This window comes from Juglans regia, chromosome 12 (genome assembly GCF_001411555.2).
Source record: "Juglans regia cultivar Chandler chromosome 12, Walnut 2.0, whole genome shotgun sequence".
Lineage (NCBI taxonomy): Eukaryota > Viridiplantae > Streptophyta > Magnoliopsida > Fagales > Juglandaceae > Juglans > Juglans regia.
This window is the reverse complement of record NC_049912.1, coordinates 20,473,305-20,491,192: the sequence shown is the minus strand read 5'-3', so window position 1 is coordinate 20,491,192 and position 17,888 is coordinate 20,473,305. Positions and strand designations below refer to the sequence as shown.

General features: G+C 34.8%; 1 pseudogene; it reads right to left on the bottom strand.

Moving 5' to 3' along the window:
* Positions 1-9,671: 9,671 nt before the first annotated feature.
* LOC108994737 lies at positions 9,672-17,553 on the bottom strand (annotated as a pseudogene).
* Positions 17,554-17,888: the final 335 nt, after the last annotated feature.

Below are 17,888 nucleotides of genomic sequence, written 5' to 3'. Positions count from 1 at the left end.
GTATGAAAATTTTTATGTAGATCTAATTGGGTTCCACATTTATTATTGGATTTGTGTATATATGAAAATGGAACTGTAATGTAGCTACTCAACACAATTTATTAGCACTGAGCCAACAAAAATGAATTTGGTCAAATTACTTGGATTAGATTATAACAGTATATGCTGAGTATATATTCTTCATTCATCTTTATGGAATCAATTTTGAACTAAAACTACTCCTATCCCTTCTCTTATTATAGGGCTGCATTTCATTTCTGTCCTAAATTGTATATAAATACGTGTTTGACTTATATTTCTCTTTCAATTATTTCTATTCTCCAAAGCTTTTTTTTTAGGCATATTCAATAGTTCAAAAATCCCCCAAGGCCGTATGCCTTGATTGTATCAAAAATCCTAGTTCATGAATCATGATGCCTTTGTGTTTTGTGTTTTTATAAGTGCTGGTTATTATGTGACAAGAATCACTATCTTAGTAAGAGAGGTTAATCTCTTAGTTGCATGATTGTGTTCGAGGACGACATTGGATAACTGATACCTTCCATCGGCTATTTGCTTTACATTAATCTTAGCCTTGCAATCTGTCCTTCCTACCGGCTTTGGCTGATCAATTTTTAATGACTTGCTTATTGGCTTCTGATGGCGACTACATGTTATGGTGAAATATTTTACCTTCCCATAATCCCCAGTAGTCAATGTTCTTTTCGACACTCCAAATCCCTCATATTTGGCATACTTTATGTAGCATTCAATAACATCTGCTTGAGTCCCAAATATCATATCAACCATCGGTTCTTCAACATTTTCATTCTTGGTATATTGAGATCCAGTTTGCTCTTGTTGGTCTACATTAAGCAAAACATGATTTATTTAAAATCCGTTAAGCATGCCATAAAATAATCGATATTTAAAAGAGTTCATAAAACAATGCCATTAAAAATTCAATAATTAACATCTAACCTCATGGAGTGTTAGGACTGTCACTATCATGTTCTTCCTCGAAAAATATCAATCGACACGGTTCCATCTTGATTATAGCTATAAAATAAATATATAAAACAGTTCTATACAAAACCAAGATTATATAACCGAAATTTTTTTAAAACTCGTAGTATACATATGGTTTCATACTAGAACACACTTCAGACTTCAAACATAAAATGCACTTCATACTAGAACACAAATACATACTTCAGACTAGAAAACAAATACAAGGTCATAACAAAAAAAAATGCAAGGTCATAACACGACTGGGAAGATGCAAGTAAAGGTGATAACAAAAGGTGATAAAAAACAAATGATGCATAACAAATTAGAACTCTATATTGAATGTGTACAAATATGAGAATGTGTAAAAATGTCATTTTTTCCAATATTTCCCAACTTCGTATAAAAGGAATGTGTAAAATTTTTTGTTCCCATTCCATCTTGTGCATACCTGCCTGTGAGGGCTCCAACGTGAGTGTAACTTCCAGGAACGTTAGGGACGGGGTCGACGATAACTACAAACAGAAAAAGAAAAAAAAAATGAAGAAAAAGTAAACTAGAGAATGGAAGTGGAAAAGTTGGAGAAAAGAATGTCAGAGAGAAAGAGAGAGTTATCAGTTGCCGAAGTTGGGTTGCTGAAGAAGACGTGCGGGATGTTGGGTGGGAATAAAAGCTTGTGAAATGGATGTAGGGTTGGAAACTCTACAGACGGGATGGCATGGCAGTAACGCAGGGCTAGGAACTCTACACAACTTTTCTCTTCCTGATACTCACTTTCTCGAAAAAAAAATGACGTGGCATAATGTCACATGATCAGTGTGTGGGATCCTTGTATGCCTACAACAGCTCCCATAAAAAAGAATGAATTCAAACTGGACGTGGTGTATTTGTGTTTTATACGCTCCAATAAAAACTTGACATGTAGGCAATTTACTTCATTCTTAGTAGGTGTGAGTTGAGGAGAGGAGATAACACCCTCCTGAAGCCCTCGTTCTCTTCTCCCTTCTCACCCTGAGCTCCCATTTTCTCTCCCTTTCTCTTTCTCTTCTCCCCTCTCTTCTCCCTTTTCATTAGTCGCTCTCCCTCTCATCCCAAACTCGTCGCTGATTTTGTCTTCGCAAAGCTCTCTCTTTCTCCTCAAGCTCTCTCCAATCTCAAACATGTCGCCCATTTCGTCGTTGATCAGCCCCAGCAGCAATGATTGTTGTAAGTATGTGACAGGTAGGATAACTTGTATAATAAATAGGAAAGGAATAGAAAGAGAATAGGAGAGAAAATAATATAAGTCTGGAAACAGAGCCAAAAAAGGGCATCCAAGGGCCTGGAATAGTATTGGGTAGTTGGGAGCACCTTCTCTGGCTGTTTCCATCTTCTAATTGGTTTGGCATCATAGTCGTAGACTCGTAGCATTATTTTTGTTAATGAAACTCACTTTCTCCTACATGATTGCACATGAGAATTCGATGAGATAGAGGGAGCATGACTGAGAGGTATTTCAAAGGTGATTGCTTCGGAGGAGAGAGAGAGAGAGAGAGAGAAGGGAGAAAGAGAGATCAACCGGCATGAGCTACATGGGAATTGATTCCTTACTATTTTTCACTTTCTAGTTCTATTGGAGCATGTAAATATGCTCTTTACTCAGCATCCGGTCCCCAGGCCCTCTCCCAATAAAAATGTAATCCCATTCTAAGCATAACTCTCCAGGAAAACTCTATTCCATGCAATCACAGGCCTTATCTAATTTAATTTAGAATAATGCAGTCATGATTTATGCAAGCATCGCGCATTCTTTTTTTAAAAAGTAGAATCTACCATTAACAAAATTAAATTTTTTTATATGGATTTTATATTTATTCATTTTTTTTAAAAGAAGTACAAGACACTTGCTCGCGACCACAAATATCATTTCTTTTTAATTTAATAAACACAAGTTGTAGCATCCCGCACCCCACAGTAAAGAAAGATGTTATTTCTTTTAGAAAATCACGGGAGTAAGAGTTTTACTATTCAAACTGACTTAAAAATATATTTGTTTCTTTTTCTAAAAGAAGCGCCAAGTACAAAAATTACTTATAATAATTAGAGTTGTTCTGTATTAAAATGCTAAAATTATAAATGAGAGTGTGCGGAAGCATTTATTAAAAATTCACAAAGTTCATACCATAAAAATCATAACTCAAATCTCTATACATTTTCTAGGCCGCTATCACACCTCCCTAAACTAAGTCTCGTCCTGCAGCTCTTCCTTCATAAATATTCTGACCTGGGGTGGTTTATAAACATCAAACAACTAAAATGAGTCGATAACTCAGTAAGAAACTCATCATAACGTAAACATACTTAACATAAGGTTGTCATAAAATATTTCATGCTGAGAACTTAAAATCATGATCATTCATACGTATGTTTATGACATGTATGACTTATATTGGTTTATCTGACTTGTCTTACTTATCATATTGGCTCACACACTTAACCATGTGTGCAAAGTTGTGCACTGATCCCACATCCTGTGATAGCAAGGGGAGCTGCTAATAGTATTATAGCATATTATGGTGGATCACGCTTAGCTCCATGGCTTGCACATCCACCCATAAGTCGCATTGGTACCATGCATCTGAATAATCATCTGATTAATTATTTTGAACTTATCTTACACTAGATCTTATGAAAACGTACGTGTCTTATGTAACGTGAGATACATGAGACGCATAACACATACATAACTAAAATATGCAGAATGAACTATAATTTTCACCCCCGCACCCCACCCTCAGGATGCGGGGGCAGACCTCTCATTCACCCCACCCCCCTCCCACTCCAATAGTGCCCATGGCCTACTGGGACTAGAAAATATTTTTGGGCCCAAAAGTAACCAAAAATATATTTTTAGACTTAAATTATAAATTTAAATTTGTGAATATGACCATAATTTAAAAACTAATAACATAGTTTTTAAATTTATTAGTGCATATTATTGTCTTGGCCTCCTATATAAAAGCCACATTAAGCTACATTGTAACTTGCACAAAGTAAAAACTATACTTAATACATATTACTATATTTATATATAGGAAAACTAATAACATATATTTATAAATATGTATAACTATATATATTTATATAAAATATATATAAGTAGTGGGGCGGGGGCAGGGGCTGGGCTGGGTCGGGCCAAGGTCCCCGTTGGGGCTAGCCCACCCTTTGCCCCAGTTGAGATTTCTCCCTACAAGGTGGGGCCTCGCCTCGGCATGGGATGGCGAGGCGGATGGGGGCAGGGTGTAGCAGTAGGGCCCGTTGCCCACCCCTTAGACGTGACACTGAAATGACCAGTGTCACTTTTGTAATTCTGTGTGCCATATAGTTGCTCTCTTTTGTATATAGATTTGACTTTGAGAGCATTGGCAATGGCCTAGCCATTGCCAATTCCAAATTTTAGCTAGAATGTTAGATTTTAGCTATAATATGAATTTGTAGGTAGATTAGTCCACATTGGACTAGCTATCTTGAAGTTCAAATAATAATAAAATATTATATATATAATTTTTTTTTTTTTTACAAATACAGTTGATATATTAATTAATAACTTTATTAATAAAAAATATTATTATTTTTCAAATATTTTTTCTTTCAACCTAATTATTGAATAAATATATTTTGTCAACCATTCACCCAACAATCACATATATAAACATACCAACATTTCTTCTACTCAACATTTACATTTAGAATTGTAGTTGAATCTAATAAACATGCCAACAACTTCAAATGAACATATCAAACTCACAAATAAAGTTGGAAAAAAAAAAAAAAAACATGTAAGCCAAAAGGCTCACAGCAAATTTTCTGCATGGTTAACCAAAAGCAGTCACTTGAAATGTCAAATGCAAGACAAGAAACATATTATTTTGTGAAAATCTTGACACTGAAGAAGCCTAATACATATATAACCAAATTATATATGAGCTAAAATAGAAGAAAATTATCCCAAAAACAGTTTAGAAATAGAAGAAAGTTATCCCAAAAACAGCTAAAATAGAAGAAAATTCATCCCAATGCCATCTGTATGACAGTCCACAATTATCTAAAAAACAGTTCACAAATACCCAATACAGTCCACAATTCATCCCAATACAGTCCATAAATGAGCTAAAATAGTCCACAAATTATCCCAAAAACAGTTAAGAAAAGGTGCATATATTTTCCATAATATAATATCATATATACAAAAAGGTGCATATATTTTCAGCACACAGTCCATATGTGCATATATTTTCAGCATACAAAAATATATGGGGTATATATTTTCAGCATACAAATATCAAAAATCTGCATTCTAGGTAGGTTGAAAAGAGTAGCCAAAAATAAGCAAAAAAAATCAATATGCTGTAACTGAAACACTAACTCAAACTTATTAACTAACTCACTAACTCAGCAGCAAACTGAAACACTAACTCACTAACTCAGCAGCAATCTAAAGGTGAAATCCTAACTTCATAATATATATATAAAACCCTATGAATCATGGAAACTGAAATATATATATATATATATATATATATATATATATATATAATGCATATGAATAATCTAATGGGGCAGCATGCTTATCGCAACAAAACAGTCCAAAGCAACAAACTGAAATTCCAAAATATTGAGGCAAGTAGTGAAACATATATCAAGTAGTGAAATTCCAAAGCAGCAAACTGAAACACTAATTTCAATATATTTTTACAAGTTTCTTTTCCTCTTGGCAGGACTTAACTCTTTCTAGTATTCAACTATTCATAATCTTATAACCATTATTCCTTTATCATTCTCTATAAGAATCTGAAAGGAGGGGGATCAAAATGGCAAAACAATACTTGTAACTTGTAAGGACTAGTACATATATATATGGACCTTTTTCCAGCAACGACTTCACAATTCAAGCCCGGGAAAACAAGGACTTCATCATGAAAATTACACAACCAGTTTGCTCACTTACAAAAAATTCCAACATCCCTGGCTCATATAACACTTGCACAGGTTTTCAAGCTATATTACACTAACTAGATAGACCCCACTATCAACACCATCATACAGGAAACTAGGAATTTCAACATTCCCCCATAAGAGAACCATGGGGAAGGCCCTGATCTTTGTGGACAGGCATTTGGTTGGGAAGGTCTAGGGGCACTTGCTGCAATAGGATTAAGCACACCAAAACAGATCACAAATACGCAATACACATTATCCAAATCAGTCTATACATATGTGTGTGTGTGTGTGCGCCTCTTATCTCATCATGAAAATGCCACAAATTTGACACGGAAAGAGATGGATTTGAGTATATAAACAACATTATTTTAACTCAATCTAGATTCCCAACAGAAATTAAGCACAAAAAGCATCATGCCGATTCGTGTAAAATTACCCAAATCACAAAAAGCATCGTACCATTTCATCCTCAAAAAGAAAAAAAATAGCAAAGTATTTACCCAAATCACACAACGGTAGTGGCAAATTTGTAGTGGCAGGTGCTGTAGAGCCAAGCCGATTCAAGAACCTGTTTTGACGATTCGTGGAATGAAGCCGATTCAACAATTATTTCTCCTTGCAAAGCAAAAGAGGAGGTGATTTAATCACTCGAAGAAGATAAAGTGAGAATCGAGGAAGAGGGAGAGAGGAGACGGCACAGAGAATACACAGAGAAGAGGGAGAGAAGAGCGAGGAAGAGAAACTTACGTTTGTAGAGAACGAAGACAACGGCAACGGGTGGAGAGAAGGGGACGCTTGCGGGCTGAGGAAGAGCGACGTCTCGGCAAGAATGAACCAGAAGATTATGGCTTGCGGGTTGAAGATGAAAAGGGCGAAGAAAAGAAGAAACGGGCGTGGAATGAAGAAGCTTCGGGAGAAAAAGAAAACGAAGAAGATAAGGGGTTTCGGGAGAAAGAAATGAAGAAAAGAAGAAACGGGCGAAGAAGAGAAAAGCTTCGGGAGAAAAAGAAAACGAAGAAGAAGGAAGTTTCGGGAGAAAGAAATGAAAGAAAGATGAAATGGAGGGTTTTGGGGACGAAGACAGAGAAAAACCGAGCGAAAGAATCAGCGGGAAAGTAGAAAAATGATAAAATAATAATTTGGTCTGTGAATAGGAGCTCGCCAGATATAGAGAGGAGGTAACATATACTGTAGATGAAATGTTAAACTTCATCAAAATGGCTAGGCCAATGCAGACGGTTTTTCTTATTTTGACTTCTAATTTAGACTTGCATTGGCAAATGGCTAGCCCATTGCCAATGCTCTGAGTTAGAGGGCCTTGCAATCCTTCTATAATAACTAACCACATGGATTAATCCTTCTTATTACCTATCATAAGAAGTACTTTTTTTTTTAAAAGGATACATCATATTATTCAAATTCAAGAACAGATAACAACAGAATAATGCATGAAGGAGCCTCCTCCATGTCTATAATCACATCAGAAACAAAAAGAGCATTTCGAGCTAGAGTGTGAGCTACAATGTTTAGGTCCCTTTTCACATGGTGTATAGACCAATTGCCAAAGAACTGTAACTAATCCTTGATATCACTGACAAGCAAACCTACTGCTAACCAAGACTCATCTTCCCTTGTAATTGCTTGGACAATCTGAAGTGAATCACCTTCTATAAGGATTTTTGAGAGTACCAGATGCATCCCAAACTTGATAGCTTCAAAAGCTCCGACAACTTCAAAAGCTCCAACAGCTTCTACCAATAAAGGATCAGGAAACATAGACTTATTCTGTCTCATGGCTGCAGTAACCAGCCCATTCTCATCCCTTACTACGATGCCTATTCCCACTTTACAATTAATCTTGTCCACAACCGCATCCCAATTTATCTTGAAGAAATTCTTAGTTGAGGGGTTCCAACTTTGAACCACCATATTGATTGAGCTAGATTGCTCAGGTTTCTGGGCATGTAGAGCCTTCATCATTTGCAGATTCTCAAGAGCCTACTTCACCGCCACATTTGGATGTTTGAACTCATATTGGAATACCACCATGTTCCTTCTATATCATATTCTCCTCGAGACCACAACCATCTCTTCCATGATCAGTACTTCAACCAAGTCCAAGAATATCCTCCCAGTGTGAGGACTTTTTTGTAGCTTTATAGAGCACCAACCCCAGATGTCCTGAGCAGCAGGGCAACTGCTTGGGCTACTGATTCCCCTCCCTCAAGACATATAGGACAATATAGCCTCTCCACCACTTTCCTCATAAGAAGTACTTGGATCGAAGTTGATGTCTTTTTTCTTTTCTTATTTTATAGGTGGATCTAAAATGATATTTTCAACTGTCCAAGGTAGAGGGGTTTTCGGTGACGCCTTTAATGCTAGCCATGCTGTGAGTTACTATGTAATTTAGAATTGCCAACCTTAGATATAAGTTTAGTCCCGACAATTCTCGTGTACTTTTTTTTTTTCGACAATTCTCTTATACTTGTTTTAAAAAAATAATATCGTCCTAAAAAGTTATGAAAAAATCATTTTTTTTATAATGAAATTTATGATTTTTTAAATAGATTTACATGCTCAAAACCTGCTCAAATTATTTTTCATTTACAATATAATGAGTATCTTATTTAGTATGTTATATCTTTTGTTTTTAAGATTTTTTTTTTTTTATTTTAATTTTTTGTTTTCGCCAATCTAATAGTACTGTTTAAATTATTAATCATGAAGCCACTTATAAGAAGCTGCATCAACAAATATGACTAATTAAAGATAAAGAAGACAAAATATAGAATGAAGATTAGCATTACTCTTTTTTTCCTCTCTAACTTTTTGTCTTACGATATTATATCAAATTAAGAGATTCATAGAAAAACTTAAATCATTTATCATTCAGTTGAGATTATTATAACTTGTATCCACACACTGTTCAATCTAGATTAGATGACCAATAACTTTTATTAAAGAGTTGGATATAAACATAAATTGTAAGAGATAAATAATAGTTTGAGAGTGTTTTGAGATTAGATGCAGGTATGAGTGAATGGATCCCAATAGCTCAGTCTCTTGATATCATAGCAGAAAACCCCAACAACATAATAGTCTTTCACACAACGTCTATCTTGGAAGAGAGAACCTACGCTATCCTCTCTCACTAGCACTCCATTGATATCATAGCAGAAAACAATAACAACATATAATGTAAAAACTAGAAAACATGCTAGAAATAAGTATCTTAATGGACAAATACAGGATAGGAAATATAGAAAATATACTTGCGGAAGTCATGATTAAGGAATGCAGACAGATCTTCTCCTCTTTGCTCCTCACAAAAATATTAGCTTTCAATTGGGCAAACCAATGGACGTATGGAGAGGAGAGGGGATCTAACATATTATAAATAGAAAACTTATGGAGTCCTTCTATTAAGGACTCAAAATTCCAATAGGGTCTAGAAAAATTCCAGAATAAGACCCTTAAACTTCCGGGCCCTACATACGTAATTTATCACAATTTAAATAGAATATAATCCTATATTACTAAGGTGCAATAAACTCCAAATGATCACTCGACTTAATGGGTTAAGCCAAAGTACCATTGCGAACTATATATATCTAACCAGTTTTATAAACATGCAATCCAATGAAGCCCACATTAGAAATTATTCTAACACATAATTATTATTTCACGATTACACCGTTGTTTTTGCATCAATGTTTCGCATTTATTTTTTCTAAACACGTCATACGTACCCTTATTTGTTTCCTATCTTCAAATATACAAAATACCAACGATTCTTTCAATTGCTATATATCACAGTTTCCCACCTATATTTCTCCCACTACACATAATCCACAACATACACAAACAGCTTGAGTACTGTCATTCCTCGAATAGTTTTTGGTGAAGATGGTTTCCCTCATGAGGGAGTTCTTGTTTATGGATGTTTGAGCCAAAATGCCAAAGAGAGGAAGAAGATATAAGGGAATTCTTAACCAAGCAGGCGCTGCAACGATCAAACTGATCTCACATTAACTGAGGTGTTGCTTCCTCTTTTGGAGAACTCTGCAAAGGAAACAGTGCAAGAACCGTTAGGACCCAGGAGGCAATTCCGGTGAGCAAGGATAGGCTTACGATGATTCTAAATTATCAAGTGATTGAACTCTTCAAATCAGTTTTTGTTTTCGAAGTTGTCTACCATAATCTCGATTCGTTCAATAATTTATGTCTAGTGTTAAGATATAATTTAAATAATTAAATTTATCGTTTTCCATCCGCTTAATTTTTTTGGACAAGTGGTGGTTTAACATGAATTTGAACCCTAACGATATAAATAAAACTATGTCTATGTTACTGCTTGCTTTATAAATCAGAAGAGTTTTGCCGCAGTGAAAATCTGCAGGGTTCAACCGAATTTTTTCAGCAATCCTATGCCTCATGTCACACATGTGGGCATGGATTCACCTTTTGAAAACTAGTCCTGTCATGCATCAAGGATGTGTGTATAGCAAATAGATTGCAATATTAGAGGATAGACAGAATTCTTTTTTTGTTTTCTCACCAGAGGAGTCCCCTTGGCTGCTCTTTCAGCCAAATAGGCACAGGGCTTGAAGAATTCTCCATAAATCATAGACCATTCCTCCAATTTTGAATAAATGTATTTGGATCCGAGAGAATCGGCCCAGAACATGATGCCTCCCCTGATCAATTGCCCGCAACAGGTTTAGCAAGAATTGAATGAAGCTCGGAAACTTACATTAAATCAATGAAACTAAACAAACCTGTAGGGAGGGAAACCCATTCCCATAACAGCAGCAGCATCAAGGTCTGATGCATTGACTGCAATACCTTCGGCAAGGACTCGGCAGGCCTCATTCACCACGGGAAAGAATATCATCTCCACAATGTCCTTTTCTGCTAATTTCATTAGCTGTTTCCAAGTTCAATTAAAAATATAAGAAAAAATTATATAGGAGACTAGTTCATTTTACAGCTAGCAATATAATATTGTTCATAATACCCAGCTTGGTATAACAGGTGAGATGTCAAATATAGAAGCTATATCAAAAACGTCTATCTAAGTATGTGTGTGGGTGGGCAAGTATGTGTGCTCATGTGAGTGTACTCTGTGTGAGAGAGAGAGACCTTAGGGTCAATAGTTACACCATTAATGCTCCTCGACTTCTCAATATATTTTGCTAATTCAGGATCAGGGCTGGCTTTGCATTTCTCATCATACAAATAGAACCCTTTGCGCGTAGTCTCACCTGAAACAGAGTCCATGGTCAACCAAGAAATACTGAAAAGATTCATACTGAATTTGAATAGGTTTCTCATTTCACCCATTGTGTTAAAATAATCAACTATTTTTCCTCTAAACTTTGAATGCCAAATTCATACCTTCTCTCTTATCCTCCTGCAAAAGGGGGATAAGCATTGATTTATATGTTCGCTCAGGAAAATTCTGAACAAATTGCATGCCAGTTGCAATTGTGACACCAAAACCAACCACGTCAACCAATCTGCGGGGATAAAATAAGAAGTAAGAGCCAGTTAAGTGAATGATGATTTAGATCAAGTTGAGAACAACCACCAGATAAGATGACTGGGTCACAATATTAGATATTGATTAAAAACCTGAAAGGGCCCATAGGCATTCCGAATTTGGTAATGGCCCCATCAATCTCATAGAGATCTGTACCACGCTCGATGAGAAAAATAGAAGCTTGTGTGTAAGGGAAGAACATCCTGTTGACAGCAAAGCCAGTGCAATTTCCAACCACCACTGGAGTTTTCCCAATGTTTTTCCCTATGTCTAGCAAATCAACAATCACTTGGGGAGAAGTCTGCTTAGTATGAACAATCTCCAAAAGTGGCACGATATGAGCCGGACTGCATGAGAAGCATAGTGAAACAATTAAGCACAACAGATTGCAGATGAAAAACAATAGCAGTAAATCTTGTACTACCAGAAGAAATGAGCTCCAACAATTCGATCTTGGGAAATTGTCCTATCTCCAATCAGGTTCAAGTCAATTGTGCTAGTGTTGCTGGCAAGTATGCAATGTGGTGGGCAATACTTTTCAAGATCACTAAAAATTTGTTGCTTTAGAGAAACATTCTCGATAACAGCCTGTTCCAAGGATCAACGGCAAATACTGAACATCTTTTTTTCCCTGGTTTCTGAATCAACAACAATGACAAAGGTAAACTAATGCATTGTGAACTACCTCTATCACCATATCCACATCTTTAAAGTTTTCGTAGTTGAGGACACCCTTGAGTAGAGTGACGGTTTTCTCAAACTTCTCTTGAGACATTTTCCCTTTATGCGCACGGCTTTGCAAATTGGCTGGATGAAAAGGAATGCCATAAAATAAGATTTCAAACTTTCGAGAAACAAAAAATAGTTGTAAATATCAGTAAGATAAGTCTAGCCTCACCTCTGACTCTATCAATCCCAGCCTCCAAGGATTTGTCATCTACTTCTTTCAGGATTACTTGATAACCACCAAGAATTAATGTCGTTGCTATTCCAGAGCCCAGTAGTCCTCCACCTAGGATAGCAATCTTATTCACTCGTCTTGGCACTAAACCCACGTCAGTAACCCCAGGTACCTGTTTTAAGGTTACATAAGAAACGATTCTCGGGAAATCAACCTCAGGAAATAGGACTCAACCAATGAGACATGCCTTTTGCAAAATGTATGAAACCTTCATAAATGTGGGGATTTATCCAAGCTCCTGACTTACGATTTACAAGGACAAGAACAACCAATCTGTAAAATGTCAAGCTGAACCTTAAATTTGTGATTTTCGAACTCAACCCAACTTTCCAAAGACATAGGAATGTAATTAATATTCACCTGTAAGCCACCCACCCTAATGCTACAAATAATACGAGCCTATACCAACATTCTAGTACCCACGATGGCTCCGAACTTTCTTAATCTGTTATTACCTTAATTCCTCTACTAATACTTCATAAGAAGTAAGCTGTAGGTATGTCGACAAAACTTCCATGAACAGGTTTCTACTCTAGAAGAACCAAAGTTCGAAGTATATATACATGATCAAGTAAAACAACAGTCATAAATATACCCCAAAATGGGGAAAAAAAAAAAAAAAATCTTCTGGCAATAAAAACAAATGGATTTTCAAACCTTTGACGTTCCACTCTGAGCAAAGAAAATGTGGACCAAACTCTTGGAAGTGTCAGAATACAAAAGTTCCTGAAAAGCTTCAGCTTCCTGCCAAAATAGACAGCAAGCATCTAGAAGTTGCATATATATCACTGTTTCTTTTACAAGCGAACTAAAAGAATGGTAGGGACAGACAAAGTCGACCTTAAATAGTCCAGCTCGGGGACCGGAAACTATACCCTCTTCGATGACATCAATGCAAACCAATGGGTGCTGAAGATGGGGAGCCTGTTTCTGGGCCTGAGCTCTGGCAAACTTGAGTATTTCCGTTGCTTCCCCAAGGGGTTCTATTTTGTCTTTCTTGTAAAGAGAAGCCACCCATGGTCTTCTGAGGTCCAAGATGTCGAGGGCCCATCGACGTGCAGTGTTTACCAAGTCGTCAGGTGAGACGATGGCATCCACGAGGCCCCAATTGTTAGCTTCGTCCCCTTGGACTAATTTTGACGTCTATTTAATTAAGCATGCACAAACCCCGAGGGGTGGAGAGAGATTATATAAAGAAAGGAAAATGTTAGTTAAATCTCTCAAATTTATCGATGAATCTTATTGTTAATATATTTATTTTTTTTTTTTACTAATAATAATTTTTTATATTTTATTTTTAATAATTAAGAATGATTAAAAAATACTTCAAATAAAATAATAAAAAAAATTTATAACTAACAGTACGCTGAACAATAATATGTGTGTGGCTAATTGAGATATTGGCAAACTAATAGAAATTATAGAACCAACAAAAAAATTTTAAACTGTAGAGTTAATATTTAATCTTTAAATTATAAATCAGGATTAGGGGTGGTAAACGGTTCGGTCAGACCGAACTGACCGACCGGACCGGATCGAGACTTAGACTGGTCCGGTCTAATCCACATTTTAGAGGATCGAAAAGTTTCAGTCCAGTCCATGGTCCAGAGTTTTTCAGGACTGGACCGGACGAAATGAAATATGAAACTATATATATTTTTTATATATAATAATTGTACAATTAACAATATAAATTTTTAAATATATTATTAATACTTGTAAATATTCTATAAATTAAAAATATTTTATATATATCTTTATCTAACCTATCACTATTAATAATATAAAATTTTAAATATGTTATTAACACTTGCTAATATTCTATGAATTAACTAATATATAATATCAATTAGTTAATTATATAGTAATTATATAAGTTAATAATATAATTGTCATCTAATTTATTATCATTGACCATATAAAATATTTTTTTATTGAGTTTGTTACATAATCCACATTAATGAGTCACTTAATTTAATTTAGTATTTTAAATAATTTTTTTTATTAATTAATTAAAAAAATAAAAAAAATTAGGCCTGACCGACCGGAAGCTATCGGTCAGGTCCGGTCCCTTTGGGTGTTCGGTCCAATCCGGTCCGAAAAAATGATGGACCGAAAATATTCGGTCCATCGCCGGATCAGACCGGACTATTTGCAGCCCTAATCAGGATATACATTTTTGACTTTATAAAATTGGTATTTGAATTTAAAAAAAAATGGTATTTTTGTTATAGAAAATATGTAGATTTTCACGTAGTTTTAATACGCACTACAAGAAAATTGCTTATTTATGGTCAGTTAATTTTAGCAAAATGACTATTTACAGCTAAAATGAGTCTGTTTTGGTCATAAATAGTCTTTTCGCCGTAATTAAATGGCCACAAAAACCTGTTTTTCTTGTAGTGACGTAATGTGTCAGTTTTTGATAAATTGAATGGCATGATATTAATGTAAAGTGTAGCTAATCAATATTATTGACACGTGAAAATCCAATTAATTTTACAAAAATGAAAAACCTAAATTTCGATATATGAAAACAAGGTATTAATTAATTTGTAATTAACTCAAAAAATGAAAAACAATCACAACATAGATATTACCAGCATCATCCCAAGTGCCTTTGAGAGACCAACAAGACGCGGAAGTCGCTGTGTTCCTGAGTTCATGATGTCATGAGGAGGATGTTAGACATAGGGGCGGAATAATGGTGGCATTTAGCGATAGAGTATTGATACACATAATATTATTTCACAATACATTAAATTACAATAATGTTATAAGATAAATTATTATGTATTTTTGTAAAGTAATCTTCTTTTTATAAAGTGTTTTACAAAATTACCCTTCATTTAATATATTGTTGTGAAATGTGTTTTGATAAAAAATGTTGTGTATAAATAATTTTTCTTAGTGATATACCTACATTTTTTTTATATTTAATTTATAATTTATTTATAAATAACAAATAAAATCACGATACTTTATTAAAAATAAATTTTAATATTAGAAAATTATCCTCTATTTTTTATAAAATTATAAAATTATAATTTTTCTTTGACAAATAATAGATCGAGAATTTAAAATAGTCGATCGTGACTAGCTCGTACGTACGTACCCCCAAGTCCAGGAATTAGTCCAAGCGTCAGTTCAGGCAACCCTAATTGTGCAGTGGGAGTTGATATTCTAGCATGGCATGCCTGATGATCATCATGATCCATCCATCCATCCACCAAAACAATCAAATATCATGATTAACACAAGTACGTGTATATATATATATATATATATATATATATATATATATATAATTAGTACGTACGTAGGTACAGAATTAACTAGCTTCGAATACCATTGCAATCTCTAATCCTCCACCTATGGCAAGCCCATCAATGGCAGCAACTGAAGGCTTTCTCGCAGCTGAAACAAATTAATTAATAATTATGCATTAATAACTCAAAATAAACGAATATATATTCAACGCTAGCTGATGATTGATGTTAATGGGGGACGTACGTCCCACTCAAAATTCCATATATATATATATATATATATATATATATATATATATAAGCACCTTCGAAAATGTCAGTGATGACCTCGACAGCCATATAACCAGGCCTTTGTTCTTTCTCCACTGAAAACACACCACGGAAATTAACATCATTTAATCAGGAAACATTTTTACTCCTAGAATTAATGTACAAAATGAAAGATCAACAGAAAACATCTATATATATATATATATAGATATAAGATATTACTGGTTCCCCCTTGACTTCCTTCAATAGCTGTAATTAACATCGAAGCCACCACAGAAATTTCCCTTTGCTCCTGCATGCTCCAAATATTACAATGTATATATATATATATATGTATGAAATTAGGGTCGCTAGCTCCAAATATATCTCAATCAACTCCAATATGCTATATATATATTACACTCACCTGTAATGACAATTGCATTCACATCATCTCTTCTTAATGCCTCCTCATAATTTTCTTTTAAGCTGCGAAACACTGACACACAGAGACAGAGAGAGAGAGAGAGGGCAGATCAGCAAGAGCAAGCTAGGTGGCTAGCTACATATATCAATATTTCATGATCGGGTTAATAAAAACTCCAATATCTCTTCTGAACAATTGCTAGGAAAATTTCAAAATATCAATCGTGTATATAATATATATATATATATATATATATATATATATATACATAGGGAGTACCCCAGAAACTGAAGTTCCCAATTACTAGAGTTTTGAGAAAGTTCACACAATATCATGTCTCTCCTGGAAGAAAAATATAGAAAAAAACGCAAATTAACTATCCCATATATATTGATTCCTATAAAAAAAAAAAAAACTATCCCATATATATATATATATATATATATATCAATCCATGCAATTTCTTTTGTGATCACAAAAACGTCCTAAGAACAAATTTTAAAAGGTACAATTTACGGAAATTAATTTTGATAATGTTTGCATATTTTTTAAGACTTCTGAAATAAATTATTTATTGTATTTTGAAAAATTAGCTAATAGATGCACAGAAATTTTCTTTCAGCTATGACTCTTCGTCCCCTTGGACTAGTTTTTTAGAGTTTTTTATTAAGTAAATTAAATTAAAAAACTAGATTATATATATATATATATATATATAACTTTGCCCCCAAAACTAGAGCACTTTTTAGTTCCGGCCGGCACTGTAGAAGGCCGGCGTTGATACATGATGATAATGGTTGTTGTGATCATAGCGCTCCCGTCAGCTCCCAACTCCATTGAAATAAGCAGGACAGGAAGAGTCGACCCATAATTAAACCATGCATGCAAATCATGTACTAATTGTGACAAGAGACGTACATGAAAATTATCTCTTATTCTGTAAAAATGGAATATATATATATATATACATATATATATATATATACGTACTCTGTGTGTGTGTGTTTACGTGTAACATATATCAAAGTTCTAGATCTGAAAAGTGGGAAAAAAAAGTAGTACCATCAAAGGAGAGGGAGTTAACAGGAGGATTGAGAATGGTTATGAGAGCCACCCCATCATCTCCTACTTCCATTGCTATTCTTCCATCTGCAATACTACTACTACCCATTATATATGTCTCTGCTATATACAATACTGCACAATCTCTCTCTTTCTCTCTCTCTATCTCTCTCTCTGGGCAAAGAGCTCAAGCTATTTCTCCTGGTGCTCGATCCTTAGCCTTAAGAGCGGTGCGCGCGTTGACATTATAAGCATCCGATGGAGGACGGAGTTTGATGCCCGACCGACCACTCAGAGAATACGACGTACTGGGGGTAGGAAGCCCAACTTGGGACTTTTTATTTTATTTTATTATTTCAAGCTGACGTAAAATGATAATAAAAATAATTATCGTTTTAGACTAGAGTT